Source organism: Arachis ipaensis, chromosome B9 (assembly GCF_059453495.1).
Source record: "Arachis ipaensis isolate K30076 ecotype BB chromosome B9, ASM5945349v1, whole genome shotgun sequence".
Lineage (NCBI taxonomy): Eukaryota > Viridiplantae > Streptophyta > Magnoliopsida > Fabales > Fabaceae > Arachis > Arachis ipaensis.
In genome coordinates, this window is record NC_142444.1 from 125,282,675 (window position 1) to 125,304,875 (window position 22,201).

The 22,201-nt window shown below is 38.4% G+C and overlaps 1 non-coding gene across 1 annotated transcript; it reads right to left on the reverse strand.

Moving 5' to 3' along the window:
- Positions 1-11,626: 11,626 nt before the first annotated feature.
- On the reverse strand, positions 11,627-11,734 carry LOC148546218 (small nucleolar RNA R71). Its single transcript, XR_015902109.1, has one exon. It is a non-coding gene; the product is annotated as a small nucleolar RNA R71 (small nucleolar RNA).
- Between the last annotated feature and the right edge of the window lie 10,467 nt (positions 11,735-22,201).

Sequence of the window (22,201 nt, forward strand, 5' to 3'; positions counted from 1 at the left end):
CATAAAAGTAAAACATGGAAAATTACAAAGTAAAATGGAAAACTACAACCAACTATCAACACAACCAAACATAAACAAGCAATCAAACATAAAGGAAGCATGAAACATAAAATTCATCAACCAAAACTTCAAGAAACTCAAAATTGCAAATATGAACAAAGTAACTTGAACCAAAGGAAATTGAAAATAAAGACATTGTAATTAAAGAGGAATTAAAGAGTAATTACAATTAAAGAAGCAAAATCCAAAATCAAAGCTTGCTATAAAATGCTACATTGAAGATGAAGTAAACCCTAAGAGAGAATTGTACTATCTACACTACTCATACTCCTAATTACTATGCTAAAAAAATGTAAAAATGTGGCCTCTACTCTAATGCCTTCATATGGCTTCAATCCCCCTTGATATAGCACTCCAATTCATCATTCAAGCCTTCCAAAATGGGCCAAGAGGCCTCAAAATTCGAGAAGCATGTGCTTCATTAATGAAATCACGTGCAAGGACCTGTGCGGACGCACAGATGTATGCGTCCGCACACTTGGCTGAATGTTGACCTCTGTGTACGCACAAGTACTTGTGCGCACGCACACTTTGCTGTGTGTGCTTTTCCTTGTTTTCTTCATATTTTTTCCCTTGTACATGCTTTCTTCCACTTTTGTCTATCCATTCTTGCCTCCAAAGTCTGAAATCACTTAGCAAATATGTCATGGCATCAAATGGGATAAAATTGGAATTAAATTGCTAATTTCAAGCACAAAATTGCATGTTTTCACATTTAGGATCAATTTGAGGACAAAACACAAAAGTATGCTATTTTTGTGCTTAAGTGTGAGTTCATGTGCTAGAATCCATCCAAATTGAGTCAAATATACCATCAAATATGGACTCATCAGTATCTGTGTTCTTATGCGGCGTTCTGTCCTCCAAACCAGAGTTATGATCATTGTCAAGGTTGTCCTCCATGATGATGGGATGACTTCCAGGTTCCCCGGCAACGACGCCAATGTTCCAAGTGTTACTTGAAACTGAAGGTCGATCTCGGAGGAGATCTGCTGTTGTGGCTAGAGCTGTCATGTCCGACTTGCTAAACCTTGAGATGTTGCTGATCCTTGATGACCAAAGGGTAGTGGTCCGATGCTTAAGTTAGCACCGGCTTTGAGTAGGTTTTTTGTGTAGAATTAGAGTATGAATTATACCTGGGTGCTCCAGTGTATTTATAGTAGTAGGGAGTGACCTTCCTTGAGATAAGTTTGTTATCTTATCTAATCTTTTTGTGGAGGATGTCTTTATCTTTTGCCAGCCGCCTTTAGGTGGGCTGTTGTCTTCTGCTTTGGGCCTATTTGGGCCCTTATAGCAATTTGGCCGAGCTCTTTGGGAGAGGTCGGTGTCAACCAATATTTATAAGAGGTCGTTCGTTTTGGTCTTTGTCTAACCCGGGTCGCTGATGAACGGATTTTTGCTAGTAAAGAATTCACAATAAATTCTCGTTGTTAGTATAGTTTCTAAACCAACAAAGAATCCTTTCATACAAAAACTTGTTTGTCACTAAAGCAAACCCAATAAAATAGACCGAAGTATTTAAACCTTGGGTCGTCTCTCAAGGAATTGCAAGGAGGTATGCTACTTATAATTGGTTATAGAAAAGTATCTTTTTGGGTTTTTGAAAGATTGAACAAGGAATGTAAATGACAAGAAAAATAAACTAACAATTAAGAAAAGTCTTAACAAGTATTGAGAATTGGAATTCCTATCCTTATTATCATCATCAATTATGATAATAATTGTCTTTTGCTCCCACTTAGTCAACCTCTAACTATGAAGGAAAGTCAAGTGGATAAATCAATTTGATTCCTCAAGTCCTAGTCAACTCTCAAGGGAAGACTAGAGTTAGTGGAATTCAAATCAACTAGCAAGTCTCAAATACCAATCAATAAAAGACCTTTGATAATTCAAGAGTCTCCAATTAATCAATCCAAGTTAAGAATAGAAAAATCTAACTTAAAATCCTCCCAAGCATTTTATCAAACACTTGGAAGGTACAACATAAACGCATAGAAAAGCAATAAGAGATAATAAATCTAAAACCAATAATTGCAAGCATCAATGATTAACAAATAAAGGAAGAAGCAATAAATATGAAATACCTCAACTTGCATTAATAAGGGAAATCAAATCTAACATGTGAATTCATGAACCAAATTATCAACATAAAGTAATCAACAAGGAAAATAAATAAACTAGAATTATAGAAAAAATAAAAGTAGAAGAGAACTAAATTAAAGGAACATTACAACTGGAATTGAGAAGAAATAAAGCTAAAACTAAGAGAAATCCTAAAACCTAGAGAGAGGAGAGAGCCTCTCTCTCTAGAAACTACATCTAAAACCTAAAATTTTGAATGAATATTGTATGAATGAATGGATGCACTCCCCCATTCTGTAGCCTCTAATCTGTATTTTCTGGGCCGAAAATTGGGTCTAAACTCAGCCCAAAATTGCTGATGAGCGGATAACTTATACGCTTTTTGGCATTATTTTTACATAGTTTTTAGTATGATTTAGTTAGTTTTTAATATATTTTTATTAGTTTTTAAATAAAAATCACATTTCTAGACTTTACTATTAGTTTTTAAATAAAAATCACATTTCTGACCCCCTGCACTCAAAGTGGATTTTCTGGAGCTACAGAAACCCAATTGGCGCGCTCTCAATTGCGTTGGAAAGTAGACATCCAGGGCTTTCCAGAAATATATAATAGTCCATACTTTGATCGAGTTTTAATGATGCAAACTGGCATTCAAATGCTAACTCCCTGCCCTATTCTGGAGTTAAATGCCAGAAATAGGTTGCAAATCAGAGTTAAACGCCAGAAACAGGCTACAACCTGGCGTTTAACTCCAAAAAGAATCTCTAAACATGAAAGCTCAATGCTCAGCCCAAGCACACACCAAGTGGGCCCGGAAGTGGATTTCTGCATCATTTACTTAATTCTGTAACCCTAGTAACTAGTTTAGTATAAATAGAACTTTTTACTATTGTACTAGGGGTCTTTTTCCCTATTTTCGAATTCATATGCCATTTGGGGAGGCTGGCCATTCGGCCATGTCTAGACCTTGTTCTTATATATTTTCAATGGTAGAGTTTCTCCACACCATAGATTAAGGTGTGGAGCTCTACTGTTCCTCATGAATTAATGCAAAGTACTATTATTTTTCTATTCAACTCAAGCCTATTTCTTCTCTAAGATATTCATTTGCACAGAAGAACATGATGAATGTGATGATTATGTGATGCTCATCACCATTTTCACTTATGAACGCATGCCTGACAAACACGTCCGCTCTACATGAAAGCAAGCTTGAATGCATATCTCATAGCCTCCTGATTTACGATCAGAGTCTTCGTGGTATAGGCTAGAATTATTGGCGGCCATTCTTGAGATCCGAAAAGTCTAAACCTTGTCTGTGGTATTCCGAGTAGGATCTGGGAAGGGATGGCTATGACGAGCTTCAAACTCGCGAGTGCTGGGCGTAGTGACAGACGCAAAAAGATCACTGGATCCTATTCCAACATGATCGAGAACTGACAGATGATTAGCCGTGCGGTGACAGCGCATTTGGACCATTTTCACTGAGAGGATGGAATGTAGCCATTGACAACGGTGATGCCCAACATACAGCTTACCATGGAAAGGAGTATGAATGATTGGATGAAGACAGTAGGAAAGCAGAGGTTCAGAAGGAACAAAAGCATCTCCATACGCTTATCTGAAATTCTCACCAATGAATTGCATAAGTATCTCTATCCCATTTTATATTTAAATTATATTTTAACTATCAATTCACCATAACCATTTGAATCCGCCTGACTGAGATTTGCAAGATAACCATAGCTTGCTGCAAGCCGACAATCTCCGTGGGATCGACCCTTACTCACTAAGGTTTATTACTTGGACGACCTAGTGCACTTGCTGGTTAGTTGTGCAAAGTTGTGAAAAAAAAACTAAGATTATGAACGTGCGTATTAAGTTTTTGGCGCCGTTACCAAGGAATGAACAATCACGATTTCGTGCACCAATTGTCCTCAACGTTTTCTGCATTTTCTACACGTGGCGCATGTCACGTGTACGATCGGTCACGCGTGCGCGTCATTTGGCAAAATTCCTTGTCACGCGTACGCGTCAGTCACGCGCACGCGTCGATGGTCCTTTTCGCGTTCCACGCGTACGCGTCAGGTACGTGCACGCATCGTTCCTCGCTGGTTAGCTCCTTAGTTTCTTGCGTTCCTTCCATTTTTTCAAGCTTCCTTTTCATCTTTTAAGCCATTCCTACCCTATGAAGCCTGAAAATACTTAACACATGGATCACGGCATTGAATGGTATAAAAGAGAGGACTAAACATAGCAAATTTAAGGCCAAAGAAGCATGTTTTCAATCAAAGCACAAAATTAGGAAGGAAAATATAAAACATGCGAATTCTATGAATAAGTGTGAGAATATTCGATAAAATCCACTCAATTAAGCACAAGATGTACCATGAAATAGTGGTGCATCAAATCTCCCCACATTTAAATATTAGCATGTCCTCATGCTAAACTCAAGGAGATCAAAAGAATAAATGGGAAAAAGTAAGACTCATGAAATGCAACCTATATATGAATGCAACTATTTGCTAAGATGTTTCTACCTACTTGGTTAAAAGTAAATAAGTTCTTCAAGACAAGCATAAATCTGATTTTATTAATTCAAATTACAAAATAAAAGACAAGTAAACTTGTAAAAAGATAGCTCATGAAAGCAGGGAACAAAGAATCAAGCATTGAACCCTCACTGGTAGTATATATGCACTCTAATATCTCAAGTGTCTAGGGTTAATCACTCTACTCTTCTCTAGTCATGCTTTCTAAAACTTTGTTCTTCATCTAACCAATCAACAAATATTTAGTATACCAATGCAAACATCATGAGGTCTTTTCAAGGTTGTAATGGGGCTAAGGTAAGGGTGAGGATACATGTATGGCTAAGTGAGCTACAATATGAATCTTCGACTAACTTAAGCTCTCACCTAACACAAACACACTCTATGTAATTCTAAAACCATGCCTAGCTACCCAAAATTCCCACTTTTACAACACATACTCATGTATCAAATTTTTCTTTAATTCCACCACATATGCATTGACCTTCTATTAAACTTAACATTGGGGTGATTTTGTCCCCTATTTATTTATTTATTTATGCTGTAAAATAACTTCTTTTAGTTTTTTTTTTGAAAGCAAATATAACATATCAATGCACATAGGTATTTGATTTTTTTGGTTTCACATGAGTAGGTGTCCAAATTCCCAATATTCACATAAAGTAGAAACATAACACATTCCCATTAACCCAGATTTCCACAGTTCCCTACACTTAATTAATACACAATCTCTATCTTAAGCTAACCAAAGATTCAATTGGGGTAATTAATTATTTTTTCGCTTAAGGCTAGTGATGTGGTAAAATATAGAACAAAGGGGATAAAAAGGCTCAAAGTGGCTAACAAAGGTAAATGGAATGGTAGGCTATTTGGGATAAGTGAGCTAATAACAATTGATGGCCTCAATCTTATGCATGCATGCAAATACACTAAACAGTAGACATATAGAATGGAACAAAATATAGATTACAATCATAGAGAAGGAAACACACAAGAATAAAATATTATGGTTAAATAATGTAACCATGTAATTAAGCTCAAAATCTCACAAGTTGTGTGTTCTTAGCTATAAACCATGTTCCAAATTACAATCTTCAATCAAGTTTAACACAAAAGTTTTAATTTAAATTAGTAAAATGCTATAAAACATGGACTTGAAAAGAATTTATCACTCCAACCAAGTAGTGGTAAAATATGCACAAAATCAAGCAACATGCAATCAAACATGCAAATGCAACAACTAATTTAACAAGGAAAATTAAACATTGGTGTTGAAATAGGAAATGACTAACCCACGGAAGCCGGTATCGACCTCCCCACACTTAAAGATTGCACCATCCTCGGTGCATACTAAGATGTGCAAGTGGACGGATTGCTACAACTGATGCTTTTCCCTAGAGATTGTGCAGATGGACTTGTCCGTTGCCTCATGTAACGTCTTCTAGTTCCCTTCCTGGTGGCCATCCTGAAAGAAGAAAAAAGGAAAGAAAAGTAACCCAACAACAAAGATAGAAAACAATTAAAATATGGTTGGGTTAATGCCAAATAATGATGGTCTCAATTACATGGTAGCTACAACATGTAAGTGAGAGAACAGTAGAAGCAAATGGCATATCAATAGTGCAAAAAGTGCAACAATGGGGAAAGAGATAGTGGGTAATGAAAGACAATATAAATTCATGTCAATGCAAAAGGAGTACAAGTATCGTAAGAGATTAGCATTGACTTAAATAATATAACCCAAAAATGTAAAACAAATCATGAAGCGCTAAAATAATGCAAGAAAAGATACAACAGTTGAATAAGAACATTTAACACCAACGAAGAAAATAGGAAACGTAGAAAAGAATATAAAAACATGAGCAAAATTAAAACGCAAGGAAGAATAGTATGAAAATGGAATAAGGAAAATAGAATAAAAGAGAATAAGGATGAGAAGTTAAAGAAATGAAGAAGAAGAATGTAAGAAAGGATGAAGAAAGAAGGATAAAGGAGAGAAGAAAGAAGGAAGAATTTGAAAAACAGGGCACGACGCGCGCACGTGTATCATGCGTACGCGTGAAAACTGAGTTAGCCAATCGACGCGTAAGCGTCGCCCATGCGTACGCGTGGGTGGTCTGAAAGCGAAATTATGCGCACGCATCAGGGACGCATACACGTGGGGTGATTTTGTGCCTCTAGCATAGTTCTAGCGCGAAGGCAGCACAACTCTCGGGTCAAACACCCATTTACGCTAATTGCCATGTCCACACGTGCGCATGCTTGACGCGTACACGTGGATTTCCCAAGTTTCATGTGACGCGCACGCGTCCTAGACGCGTATGTGTGGGTCGAAGTGTGCGCAGAGCACACCAACTGCACGATTCCATCAAAACTTTCTGTTCGTTGGATGGGATAGCAAAATTGGGAATTGACGCCCACGCGTGGCCTACGCGCGCGCGTGGGTTGCCCCTTTTTTTAATGCAAAATGCAGAATGCAGATGATTATGCAGAAATAATGAATGAACACTAACAAAAATAAAATAAAATAAAACTAAGAATAAAAATGAAAGATTATACCAAGGTGGGTTGTCTCCCACCTAGCACTTTTAGTTAAAGTCCTTAAGTTGGACATTTGGTGAGAACCTTGTCATGGTGGCTTGTGCTTGAACTCATCTAGGAATCTCCACCAATGTTTGCAATTCCAATAGCCTCCGGGGTCCCAGACTAGTGATGAGCGGATAATTTATACGCTTTTTGACATGGTTTTTAGTATGTTTTTAGTAGGATCTAGTTACTTTTAGGGATGTTTTCATTAGTTTTTATGTTAAATTCACATTTCTGGACTTTACTACGAGTTTGTGTGTTTTTCTGTGATTTCAGGTATTTTCTGGTTGAAATTGAGGGACTTGAGCAAAAATCAGATTCAGAGGTTGAAGAAGGACTGCTGATGTTGTTGGATTCTGACCTCCCTGCACTCAAAGTAGAGTTTCTGGAATGGCGCGCTTCCAATTGCGTTGGAAAGTAGACATCTAGAGCTTTCCAGCAATGTATAATTGTCTATACTTTGCCTAAGTTTAGATGACGCAAACTGGCGTTCAACGCCAGCTCTCTGCCCAATTCTGGAGTTCAGCGCCAGAAAGGGATAAAAAACCAGAGTTGAACGCCAGAAATGGATCAAAACCTGGCGTTCAACTCCACAAATGGCCTCTGCACGTGGAAAGTTAAAGCTCAGCCCAAGCACACACCAAGTGGGCCCCGGAAGTGGATTTATGCATCAATTACTTACTTCTGTAAACCCTAGTAGCTAGTTTACTATAAATAGAACCTTTTACTATTGTATTAGACATCTTTGAATCTTTGGATTATCTTTTGATCCTTTGATCATCTTTGGACGCCTAGTTCTTAGATCAGAGGGGCTGGCCATTCGGCCATGCCTGGACCTTTCACTTATGTATTTTTAACGGTAGAGTTTCTACACTCCATAAATTAAGGTGTGGAGCTCTGCTGTTCCTCAAAGATTAATGCAAAGTACTACTGTTTTTTATTCAATTCATCTTATTTCGCTTCCAAGTTATTCATTCGCACTTCAACCTGAATGTGATGAACGTGACAATCATCATCATTCCCCACGAACGCGTGCCTGACAACCACTTCCGTTCTACTTTCGATTGAATGAGTGTCTCTTAGATCTCTTAATCAGAATCTTCGTGGTGTAAGCTAGAATGATGGCGGCATTCAAGAGAATCCGGAAGGTCTAAACCTTGTCTGTGGTATTCCGAGTAGGATTCAATGATTGAATGATTGTGACGAGCTTCAAACTCGCAATTGCCGGGCCTAGTGACAGACGCAAAAGGATAGTAAATGCTATTCCAGCATGATCGAGAACCGACAGATGAATAGCCGTGACGTGACAGGGTGCGTTGACCATTTTCACTGAGAGGATAGGATGAAACCATTGACAAGGGTGATGCCTCCAGACGATTAGCCGTGCCGTGATAGGGCATTTGGATCATTTTCCCGAGAAAAGACCGAAAGTAGCCATTGACAGTGGTGATGTATCACATAAAGCCAGCCATGGAAAGGAGTAAGACTGATTGGATGAAGATACCAGGAAAGCAGAGGTTCAGAGGAACGAAAGCATCTCTATTCGCTTATCTGAAATTCTCACCAATGATTTACATAAGTATTTCTATCCTTCTTTTATTAATTAATTTTGAAAACCACATTACTATTTTATATCCGCTTGACTGAGATTTACAAGGTGACCATAGCTTGCTTCAGACCAACAATCTCCGTGGGATTCGACCCTTACTCACGTAAGGTATTACTTGGACGACCCAGTGCAATTGCTGGTTAGTTGTGCGAAGTTGTGAACCATGGTATTGGCATCATGTGTTTGGCGCCATTACCAGGGAAAGAAAGAGCAATGAATTTTACATAATCAAAGTGTAATCACAATTTCTGTGCACCAAGTTTTTGGCACCGTTGCCGGGGATTGTTCGAGTTTGGACAACTGACGGTTCATCCTGTTGCTCAGATTAGGTAATTTTCTTTTTGTTTTGTTTTCAAAAAGTTTTCAAAAAAACTCTTTCAAAAATTTTTCTTTTGTTTTCGAAAAAATAAAAATGTTTTCAAAAAAAAATTTTTAGATTCAAAATTCTTAAGAATGAATTCTAGTGTTTCATGAAGCATGTGAAGCCTGGCTGGCTGCAAAGCCATGTCTAAATTCTTTTGGACTGAGGCTTCCAAACCATTAGCATAGAGGCAAGTTACATATTTGACAAGTAATGAGCAGTATATTCTGATATCTTGCTGAAGCTTGGCTGGCCATTGGCCATGTCTAGTGTTTTGGACCGGAGCTTTCATTGAAAGCTTGGCTGGCTAGTGAGCCATGTCTAATTCCTGGACTGAAGCTTTAGACTAAGAATGCAAGATTCCTGGAATTCATATTAAAAATTTTGGAATCCTTATTTTTCTTTTTCAATTAATTTTTCGAAAAATCCAAAAAAAAATTTTAGAAAATCATAAAAATCAAAAATATTTTTCTGTTTCTTGTTTGAGTCATGTGTCATGTTATAAGTTTGGTGTCAATTGCATATGCATCTTGCATTTTTTCGAAAATTCTCATGCATTCATAGTGTTCTTCATGATCTTCAAGTTGTTCTTGGTAAGTCTTCTTGTTTGATCTTTGCATTTGCATGTTTTGTGTCTTTTCTTGTTTTTCATATGCATTCTTGAATTCTTAGTGTCTAAGCATTAAAGAATTCTAAGTTTGGTGTCTTGCATGTTTTCTCTGCATTAAAAATTTTTCAAAAATATGTTCTTGATGTTCATCATGATCTTCATAGTGTTCTTGGTGTTCATGTTGACATTCATAGCATTCTTGCATGCATCACATGTTTTGATCTAAAATTCTCATGCATTGCATAATTTTCATATTTTTCTCTCTCATCATTAAAAATTCAAAAAAATCAAAAAAATATCTCTCCCTTTTTCTCTCTCATCAAATTCGAAAATTTGGATTGACTTTTTCAAAAATTTTTAAAATCAAGTTGTTTCTTATGAGTCAAATCAAATTTTCAATTTGAAAATCTTATCTTTTTCAAAATCTTTTTCAAAAATCAAATCTTTTTCAAATTTCTTAGTTATTTTCGAAAATTCCAAAAATATTTTTCAAAAATCTTTTTCTTATTTTTATATCAAATTTTCGAAAATAACAATAACAATTAATGTTTTGATTCAAAAATTTCAAGTTTGTTACTTGCTTGTTAAGAAAGATTCAAACTTTAAGTTTTAGAATCATATCTTGTGATTTCTTGTGAATCAAGTCATTAATTGTATTTTTAAAAATCAAATCTTTTTTTCAAAAACTAATTTCTATCATATCTTTTCAAAAATATCTTCTTATCTCACCTTTTCCAAAAAATTTGATTTCAAAATATCTTTTCTAACTTCCTACCTTCTTATCTTTTCAAAATTTTTTTTTTCAACTAACTAACTAACTTTTTGTTTGTTTCTTATCTTTTTCAAAACCACCTAACTAACTCTCTCTCTCTAATTTTCGAAAATATCTTCCCCCTTTTTCAAAAATTTCTTTTTAATTAACTAAAATTTTAATTTTTTCATTTTAATTTTCGAAAAACCACTAACCTTTTTCAAAAACTATTTTCAAAAATCAACTAACTCTTTTTCAAAAAAATTATTTTCGAAAATCCTCTCTCTCTCTCATCTTATTCTATTTATTTATTCATCTACTAACATCTCTTCCTCACATCACTCACCAAATTCGAACCCCCTCTTCTATCTGTGTTCGAATTTCTTCTTCTTTTCTTCTACTCACATAAGGGAACATCTATACTGTGGTAAAAAGGATCCCTATTATTATTATTTTTCTGTGCCCTCTTCTTTGTCATATGAGCAGGAGCAAGGACAAGAACATTCTTGTGGAAGCAGATCCAGAACCTGAAAGGACTCTGAAAAGGAAACTAAGAGAAGCTAAAATACAACAATCCAGAGATAACCTTTCAGAAATTTTCGAACAGGAAGAGGAGATGGCAGCTGAAAATAATAATAATGAAAGGAGGATGCTTGGTGACTTTACTGCACCTAATTCCAATTTACATGGAAGAAGCATCTCCATTCCTACCATTGGAGCAAACAACTTTGAGCTGAAACCTCAATTAGTTTCTCTGATGCAGCAAAACTGCAAGTTTCATGGACTTCCATCTGAAGATCCTTTTCAGTTCTTAACTGAATTCTTGCAGATATGTGATACTGTTAAGACTAATGGAGTAGATCCTGAAGTCTACAGGATCATGCTTTTCCCTTTCGCTGTAAAAGACAGAGCTAGAATATGGTTGGATTCTCAACCTAAAGACAGCCTGAACTCTTGGGATAAGCTGGTCAAGGCTTTCTTAGCCAAGTTCTTTCCTCCTCAAAATCTGATTAAGCTTAGAGTGGATGTTCAAAACTTCAGATAGAAGGAAGGTGAATCCCTCTATGAAGTTTGGGAGAGATACAAAGGACTGACCAAAAAGTGTCCTTCTGATATGCTTTCAGAATGGACCATCCTGAACATATTCTATGATGGTCTGTCTGACTTAGCTAAGATGTCATTGGATACCTCTGCAGGTGGATCCATTCACCTAAAGAAAATGCTTGCAGAAGCTCAAGAACTCATTGACATGGTTGCTAATAACTAGTTCATGTACACTTCTGAAAGGAATCCTGTGAATAGTGGGACGCCTATGAAGAAGGGAGTTCTTGAAGTTGATACTCTGAATGCCATATTGGCTCAGAATAAAATATTGACTCAGCAAGTCAATATGATTTCTCAGAGTCTGAATGGAATGCAAGCTGCATCCAACAGTACTCAAGAGGCTTCTCCTGAAGAAGAAGCTTATGATCCTGAGAACCCTGCAATAGCAAAGGTAAATTACATGGGTGAACCTTATGGAAACACCTATAATCCATCATGGAGAAATCATCCAAATTTCTCATGGAAGGATCAAAAGCCTCAACAAGGCTTTAATAATGGTGGAAGAAACAGGTTTAGCAATAGCAAGCCTTTTCCATCATCCACTCAGCAACAGACAGAGAATTTTGAGCAGAATCCATCTAGCTTAGCAAATCTAGTCTCTGATCTATCTAAGGCCACTGTGAGTTTCATGAATGAAACAAGATCCTCCATTAGAAATTTGGAAGTACAAGTGGGCCAGCTGAGTAAAAGGATCACTGAAATCCCTCTTAGTACTCTCACAAGCAATACAGAAGAAAATCCAAAAGGAGAGTGCAAGGCCATTGACATAACCAAAATGGCCGAACCCAAAGAGGGAGAGGAGGACGTGAATCCCAAGGAGGAAGACCTCCTGGGACGTCCAGTGATCAATAAGGAGCTTCCCTATGAGGAACCAAAGGACTCTGAGGCTCATCTAGAGACCATAGAGATTCCATTGAACCTCCTTATGCCCTTCATGAGCTCTGATGAGTATTCCTCTTCTGAAGAGAATGAGGATGTTACTGAAGAGCAAACTGCCAAGTTTCTTGGTGCAATCATGAAGCTGAATGCCAAATTATTTGGTATTGAGACTTGGGAAGATGAACCTCCCTTGTTCACCAATAAACTAAGTGATCTGGATCAACTGACATTGCCTCAGAAGAAACAGGATCCTGGAAAGTTCATAATACCTTGTACCATAGGCACCATGATCTTTAAGGCTCTGTGTAACCTTGGTTCAGGAATAAACCTCATGCCACTCTCTGTAATAGAGAAATTGGGAATCTATGGGGTGCATGCTGCTAAAATCTCATTAGAGATGGCAGATAATTCAAGAAAACAGGCTTATGGACAAGTAGAGGACGTGTTAGTAAAGGTTGAAGGCCTTTACATCCCTGCTGATTTCATAGTCCTGGATACTGGAAAGGAAGAGGATGAATCCATCATCCTAGGAAGACCTTTCCTAGCCACAGCAAGAGCTGTGATTGATGTGGAAAAATGAGAATTAATCCTTCAATTGAATGAGGACAACCTTGTGTTTACAACTCAAGGATCTCTTTTTGCATCCATGGAGAGGAAGCATAAAAAGCTTCTCTCAAAGCAAAGTCAAACAAAGCCCCCACAGTCAAACTCTAAGTTTGGTGTTGGGAGGCCACAACCAAACTCTAAGTTTGGTGGTGAACTCCCATATCCAAACTCTAAGTTTGGTGTTGGAGAGTTTCAACAATGCTCTGAACATCTGTGAGGCTCCATGAGAGCCCACTGTCAAGCTATTGACATTAAAGAAGCGCTTGTTGGGAGGCAACCCAATTTTTATTTATCTAACTATATTTTTCTTAGTTATATGTCTTTATAGGTTCATGATCATGTGGAGTCACAAAATAAACAAAAAAATTAAAAATGGAATAAAAAACAGCAGAAGAAAAATCACACCCTGGAGGAGCATCTGTCTGGCATTCAACGCCAAAACAGAGCATGGTTCTGGCGCTGAACGCCCAAAATGGGCAGTATCTGGGCGCTGAACGCCCAGAACAAGCATGGTTCTGGCGTTCAACGCCAGAAATGGCCAGTAAATGGGCGTTGAATGCCCAAAATGGGCACCAACCTGGCGCTGAACGCCCAGAGTTGCGTGCAAGGGCATTTTGCATGCCTAAATTGGTGCAAGGGTGTAAATCCTTGAACACCTCAGGATCTGTGGACCCCACAGGATCATCTCAGGATCTGTGGACCCCACAGGATCATCTCAGGATCTGTGGACCCCACACGATCATCTCAGGATCTGTGGACCCCACAGGATCCCCACCTACCTCCACTCACTTCTTCTCACCTCTCTTTCATACAATCCCATAAACACCCTTCCCCAAAAATCCTTCACCAATCACCTCAATCTCTCTTCCCCATCACCTCTTCACCACTCACATCCATTCACTCTTCCCCATAAACCTACCTCATAAACTCCACCTACCTTCAAAATTCAAAACCAATTTTCCACCCAAACCCACCCATATAGCCGAAACCTTCCCCCCCTCCCTCCCCTATATATAGCCCTCCATTCTTCCTCATTTTCACACAACACAACCCTCTCCTCTCTACTTGGCCGAAACACACTTTACCCCTCTTCTCCATATTTTTTTCTTCTTCTTCCTCTATTCTTTCTTTTATTGCTCGAGGGCGAGCAATATTCTAAGTTTGGTGTGGTAAAAGCATAAGCTTTTTGTTTTTCCATTACCATTGATGGCACCTAAGACCGGAGAATCCTCTAAGAAAGGAAAAGGGAAGACAAAAGCTTCCACCTCCGAGTCATGGGAGACGGAAAGGTTCATCTCTAAAGCCCATCAAGACCACTTCTATGATGTTGTGGCCAAGAAGAAGGTGATCCCTGAGGTCCCTTTCAAACTCAAAAGAAATGAGTATCCAGAGATCCAACATGAAATTCAAAGAAGAGGTTGGGAAGTTCTAACAAATCCCATCCAACAAGTCGGCATCCTAATGGTTCAAGAATTCTATGCTAATGCATGGATCACCAAGAACCATGATCAAAGTAAGAACCCGGATCCAAAGAACTACGTTACAATGGTTCGGGGGAAATACTTAGATTTTAGTCCGGAGAATGTGAGGTTGGCGTTCAACTTGCCCATGATGCAAGGAGATGAATGCCCCTACACTAGAAGGGTCAACTTTAATCAAAGGTTGGATCAAGTCCTTATGGACATATGTGTGGAAGGAGCTCAATGGAAGATTGACTCCAAGGGCAAGCCGGTTCAACTAAGAAGATTGGACCTCAAGCCTGTGGCTAGAGGATGGTTGGAGTTCATTCAATGCTCCATTATTCCCACTAGCAACCGATCTGAAGTTACTGTGGATCGGGCCATCATGATTCATAGCATCATGATTGGAGACGAAATAGAAGTTCATGAAGTCATCTCTAATGAACTCTACAAAATAGCCGAAAAGTCATCCCCCATGGCAAGGCTAGCTTTTTCTCATCTTATTTGCCATCTATGTTACTCAGCTGGAGCTTTCATAGAAGGAGACATTCCCATTAAGGAAGAGAAGCCCATCACTAAGAAGAAGATGGAGTAAGCAAGAGAGTCCATTCATGGAGCTCAAGAGGTGCAAGAAGCTCATCACCATGAGATCCCGGAGATGCCTCAAATGCAATTTCCTCCACAAAACTATTGGGAGTAAATCAGCACCTCCCTAGGAGAATTAAGTGCCAACATGGGACAATTAAGGGTGGAACATCAAGAGCACTCCATCATGCTTCATGAAATAAGAGAAGATCAAAAAGCAAGGAGGGAGGAGCAACAAAGACAAGGAAGAGACATAGAAGAGCTCAAGGACATCATTGGTTCCTCAAGAAGGAAACGCCACCATCACTAAGGTGGATTCATTCCTTGTTCTTATTTCTTCTGTTTTTCGTTTTCTATGTTATGTGCTTATCTGTGTTTGTGTCTTCATTACATGATCATTAGTAGTTAGTAACTTTGTCTTAAAGTTATGAATGTCCTATGAATCCATCACCTCTCTTAAATGAAAAATGTTTTTAATTCAAAAGAACAAGAAGTACATGAGTTTCGAATTTATCCTTGAACTTAGCTTAATTATATTGATGTGGTGACAATGCTTCTTGTTTTCTGAATGAATGCTTGAACAGTGCATATGTCTTTTGAAGTTGTTGTTTTAAGAATGTTAAATATGTTAGCTCTTGAAAGAATGATGACTAGGAAACATGTTATTTGATAATCTGAAAAATCATAAAAATGATTCTTGAAGCAAGAAAAAGCAGCAAAGAACAAAGCTTGCAGAAAAAAAAATATAGGCGAAAAAAAATAGAAAGAAAAAGAAAAAGCAAGCAGAAAAAGCCAAAAGCTCTTAAAACCAAGAGGCAAGAGCAAAAAGCCAATAACCCTTAAAACCAAAAGGAAAGGGAAATAAAAAGGATCCCAAGGCTTTGAGCATCAGTGGATAGGAGGGCCTAAAGGAATAAAATCCTGGTCTATGCGGCTAAACCAAGCTGTCCCTAACCATGTGCTTGTGGCGTGTAGGTGTCAAGTGAAAACTTGAGACTGAGCGGTTAAAGTCAAGGTCCAAAGCAAAAGAAGAGTGTGCTTAAGAACCCTGGACACCTCTAATTGGGGACTTTAGCAAAGCTGAATCACAATCTGAAAAGGTTCACCCAATTATGTGTCTGTGGCATTTATGTATCCGGTGGTAATACTGGAAAACAAAGTGCTTAGGGCCACGGCCAAGACTCATAAAGAAGTTGTGTTCAAGAATCATCATACTGAACTAGGAGAATCAATAACACTATCTGAACTCTGAGTTCCTATAGATGCCAATCATTCTGAACCTCAATGGATAAAGTGAGATGCCAAAACTATTCAAGAGGCAAAAAGCTATAAGTCCCGCTCATGTGATTGGAGTTATGTTTCATTGATAGTTTGGAATTTATAGTATATTCTCTTCTTTTTATCCTATTTGATTTTCAGTTGCTTGGGGACAAGCAACAATTTAAGTTTGGTGTTGTGATGAGCGGATAATTTATACACTTTTTGACATGGTTTTTAGTATGTTTTTAGTAGGATCTAGTTACTTTTAGGGATGTTTTCATTAGTTTTTATGTTAAATTCACATTTCTGGACTTTACTATGAGTTTGTGTGTTTTTCTGTGATTTCAAGTATTTTCTGGCTGAAATTGAGGGACTTGAGCAAAAATCAGATTCAGAGGTTGAAGAAGGACTGCTGATGCTATTGGATTCTGACCTCCCTGCACTCAAAGTGGATTTTCTGGAGATACAGAACTCAAAATGGCACGCTTCCAATTGCGTTGGAAATTAGACATCCAGGGATTTCCAGCAATGTATAATAGTCCATACTTTGCCCAAATTTAGACGACGCAAACTGGCGTTCAACACCAGCCCTTTGCCCAATTCTGGAGTTCAGCGCCAGAAAGGGATCAAAAACCAGAGTTGAACGCCAGAAATGGATCAAAACCTGGCGTTCAACTCCACAAATGGCCTCTGCACGTGGAAAGTTAAAGCTCAGCCCAAGCACACACCAAGTGGGCCCCGGAAGTGGATTTATGCATCAATTACTTACTTCTGTAAACCCTAGTAGCTAGTTTACTATAAATAGGACCTTTTACTATTGTATTAGACATCTTTGAATCTTTGGACGCCTGGTTCTTAGATCAGAGGGGCTGGCCATTCGGCCATGCCTGGACCTTTCACTTATATATTTTTAACGGTAGAGTTTCTACACTCCATAGATTAAGGTGTGGAGCTCTGCTGTTCCTCAAAGATTAATGCAAAGTACTACTGTTTTCTATTCAATTCATCTTATTTCGCTTCCAAGTTATTCATTCGCACTTCAACCTGAATGTGATGAACGTGACAATCATCATCATTCCCCATGAACGCGTGCTTGACACCCACTTCTATTCTACTTTCGATTGAATGAGTGTCTCTTAGATCTCTTAATCAGAATCTTCGTGGTGTAAGATAGAATGATGGCGGCATTCAAGAGAATCTGGAAGGTCTAAACCTTGTCTGTGGTATTCCGAGTAGGATTCAATAATTGAATGACTGTGACGAGCTTCAAACTCGCGATTGCCGGGCGTAGTGACAGACGTAAAAGGATAGTAAATCCTATTCCAGCATGATCGAGAACCGACAGATGAATAGCCATGCCGTGACAGGGTGCGTTGACCATTTTCACTGAGAGGATAGGATGAAACCATTGACAAGGGTGATGCCTCCAGACGATTAGCCGTGCCGTGACAGGGCATTTGGATCATTTTCCCGAGAGAAGACCGAAAGTAGCCATTGACAATGGTGATGTATCACATAAAGCCAGCCATGGAAAGGAGTAAGACTGATTGGATGAAGATACCAGGAAAGCAGAGGTTCAGAGGAACGAAAGCATCTCTATTCTCTTATCTGAAATTCTCACCAATGATTTACATAAGTATTTCTATCCTTCTTTTATTAATTAATTTCGAAAACCACATTACTATTTTATATCCGCCTGACTGAGATTTACAAGGTGACCATAGCTTGCTTCATACCAACAATCTCCGTGGGATTCGACCCTTACTCACGTAAGGTATTACTTGGACGACCCAGTGCACTTGCTGGTTAGTTGTGCGAAGTTGTGAACCATGGTATTGGCATCATGTGTTTGGCGCCATTACCAGGGAAAGAAAGAGCAATGAATTTTACATAATCAAAGTGTAATCACAATTTCTGCGCACCAACTAGGCACATAAAGCCTTCGAGTAAGTTAAAGCAAGTGACAAGGCCCCAAGAGTGTTGATTGCTAGATCGAATTCCGGGGTCCCAAACCTTGCTTTTGCACCCGTCTTCTTGTTGGTTATCATTTTTTCAACCAGGTGGCAAGCAATCTGAATTCTCAATGAAGTACCCAAACGACTTCCTAGACCCATTCAATCGAGCTCTACACCAATCCTTGCAGGACAACTCCTACCACTAACCATCTCCCTCTTACTCTTAAAGCCACAGAGAGCACTAAGTTGACCATCCGTCTCGAGTAGACCATATTCAAGTGGGGGAGTAAAGGTTAAGGATAAGAATTTTACCCACTTAAAAGTTGTATTGGATGATAATGGCTTTGGGAGAGGTGTTTCCAATGGGCTTGCAAGCTCAACTCCCTTGTGCTCTTCTTTGAATTCTTCTACCTCTTTGCAAACTTTCTTAGTTTCAATCATTTGTTCATCAAATTCATCTAACTCTTTTCCATCACTTAAGTCATAAATGGGAGGATGAAAGAGATCTACCTCTGCATCACTTTCTATCTCATCAGGAGAGGATTCTTCAAGGTCAAAGGATTCACCACCGAAAAGGTTTGATGCATGATCTTCATCACCAAGGGGGCTTGGTGTGCGAAATCGTGATCTTTACTTCCTTGGTAACGGTGCTAAAAACTACATGCGCACGTTCATGTTCTTAATTCTGTTTCACAACTTCGTACAACTAACCAGCAAGTGCACTGGGTCGTCCAAGTAATAAACCTTACGTGAGTAAGGGTCGATCCCACGGAGATTGTCGGTATGAAGCAAGCTATGGTCACCTTGTAAATCTCAGTCAGGCGGATTCAACTGATTTTATGAACTGATAAGTAAAAGATAAATAAAATATAAAATAGGATAGTGGTACTTATGTAATTCATTGGTGAGAATTTCAGATAAGCGTAGAAAGATGCTTTCGTTCCTCTGAACCTCTGCTTTCCTGCTGTCTTTATCCAATCAATCCTACTCCTTTCCATGGCAAGCAGTATATTGGGCATCACCGTTGTCAGTGGCTACATCCCGTCCTCTCTGTGAAAATGGTCCGATGCGCTGTCACTGCATGGCTAATCATCTGGAGGTTATCGATCATACTGGAATAGGATTCACCATCCTTTTGCGTCTGTCACTACGCCCAGCACTCGCGAGTTTGAAGCTCGTCACAGCCATCCCTTCCCGGATCCTACTCTGAATACCACAGATAAGGTTTAGACTTTCTGGATCTCAAGAATGGCCATCCATGGGTTCTAACTTATACCACGAAGATTCTGATTAAGAAATCCAAGAGATACTCATTCAATCGAAGGTAGAACGAAAGTGGTTGTCAGGCACATGTTCATAGGGAATGATGATGAGTGTCACGATCATCACATTCATGTTGAAGTGCGAATGAATATCTTAGAAGCGGAATAAGTTGAATTGAATAGAAAAATAGTAGTACTTTGTATTAATTCGTGAGGAACAGTAGAGCTCCACACCTTAATCTATGGTGTGTAAAAACTCTACCGTTGAAAATACATAAGTGATGAGGGTCAGGCATGGCCGAATGGCCAGCCCCCAAACGTGATCTAAAGATGAAACTAAAGATGTAAATACAATAGTAAAAAGTCCTATTTATACTAAACTAGTTACTAGGGTTTACAGAAATCCACTTCTAGGGCCCACTTGGTGTGTGCTTGGGCTGAGTTTAAAGTTTACAGGTGGAGAGGTCATTCTTGGAGTTGAACGCCAGTTTGTGACGTGTTTTTGGCATTGAACTCCACTTTGCAACTTGTTTCTGGCGCTGAACGCCAGACTACAACATGGAACTGGCATTCAACGCCAGTTTGCGTTATCTAAACTCGGAAAAGTATAAAGTATTATATATTGCTGGAAAGCCCTGAATGTCTACTTTCCAACGCAATTAGAAGCGCGCCATTTGGATTTCTGTAGCTCCAGAAAATCTACTTTGAGTGCAGGGAGGTCAGAATCCAACAGCATCTGCAATCCTTCTTCAACCTCTGAATCTGATTTTTGCTCAGGTCCCTCAATTTCAGCCAGAAAATACCGAAAATCACAGAAAAACACACAAACTCATAGTAAAGTTCAGAAATGTGATTTTTAATTAAAAACTAATAAAAATATACTAAAAACTAACTAAATCATACTGAAAACTATGTAAAAACAATGCCAAAAAGCGTATAAATTATCCGCTCATCACAACACCAAACTTAAATTGTTGCTTGTTCCCAAGCAACTGAAAATCAAATAGGATAAAAAGAAGAGAATATACTATAAATTCTAAACTATCAATGAAACATAGCTCCAATCAGATGAGCGGGACTTGTAGCTTTTTGCCTCTTGAATAGTTTTGGCATCTCACTTTATCCATTGAAGTTCAGAATGATTGGCATCTATAGGAACTCAGAGTTCAGATAGTGTTATTGATTCTCCTAGTTCAGTATGTTGATTCTTGAACACAGCTACTTTATGAGTCTTGGCCGTGGCCCTAAGCACGTTGTTTTCCAGTATTACCACCGGATACATAAATGCCACAGACATATAACTGGGTGAACCTTTTCAGATTGTGACTCAGCTTTGCTAAAGTCCCCAATTAGAGGTGTCCAGGGTTCTTAAGCACACTCTGCTTTTGCTTTGGACCTTGACTTTAACCGCTCAGTCTCAAGTTTTCACTTGACACCTTCACGCCATAAGCACATGGTTAGGGACAACTTAGTTTAGCCGCTTAGGCCAGGATTTTATTCCTTTAGGCCCTCCTATCCACTGATGCTCAAAGCTTTGGATCCTTTTTATTTACCCTTGCTTTTTGGTTTTAAGGGCTACTGGCTTTTTGCTCTTGCCTTTTGGTTTTAAGAGCTTTTTGCTTTTTCTGCTTGCTTGTTCTTTTTCTCTTTTTTTTTCGCTATATTTTTTTCAGCTTTTTTTTTTCTGCAAGCTTTGTATTCACTGCTTTTTCTTGCTTCAAGAATCATTTTTATGATTTTTCAGATTATCAAATAACATGTCTCCTTGTCATCATTCTTTCAAGAGCCAACATATTTAACATTCTTAAACATCAAATTCAAAAGGCATATGCACTATTCAAGGATTCATTCAGAAAACAAAAAGTATTATCACCACCTCAAAATAATTAAACTAGTTTCAAGGATGAATTCGAAACCATGTACTTCTTGTTCTTTTGTTTTTAAAACCTTTTTCATTTAAGAGAGGTGATGGATTCATATTCACTACTTTAAGGCATAGACAATTAGATACTAATGATCATGTAATAAGACACAAACATAATTAAACATTTAACATAAAATAAATGAAAAATAGAAAATTTAAGAACAAGGAATGAGTCCACCTTAGTGATGGTGGCGTTTCCTTCTTGAGGAACCAATGATGTCCTTGAGCTCTTCTATGTCTCTTCCTTGTCTTTGTTGCTCCTCCCTCATTGCTCTTTGATCTTCTCTAATTTCATGAAGGATGATGAAGTGCCCTTGATGTTTCACCCTTAGTTGTCCCATGTTGGAACTTAGTTTTCCTAGGGAGGTGTTGATTTGCTCCCAAAAATTCTGTGGAGGAAAGTGCATCCCTTGAGGCATTAGTGGTTATGGAAAAAAAAGCAAAGCAATGCTTTTTCCACACTAAACTTAAAATTTTTGCTCGTCCTCGATTAAAAGAAGAAAGAAAGGATGAGAAGAAGAAGAAATTGATGTGAGTGGTGAAGAGGTAATG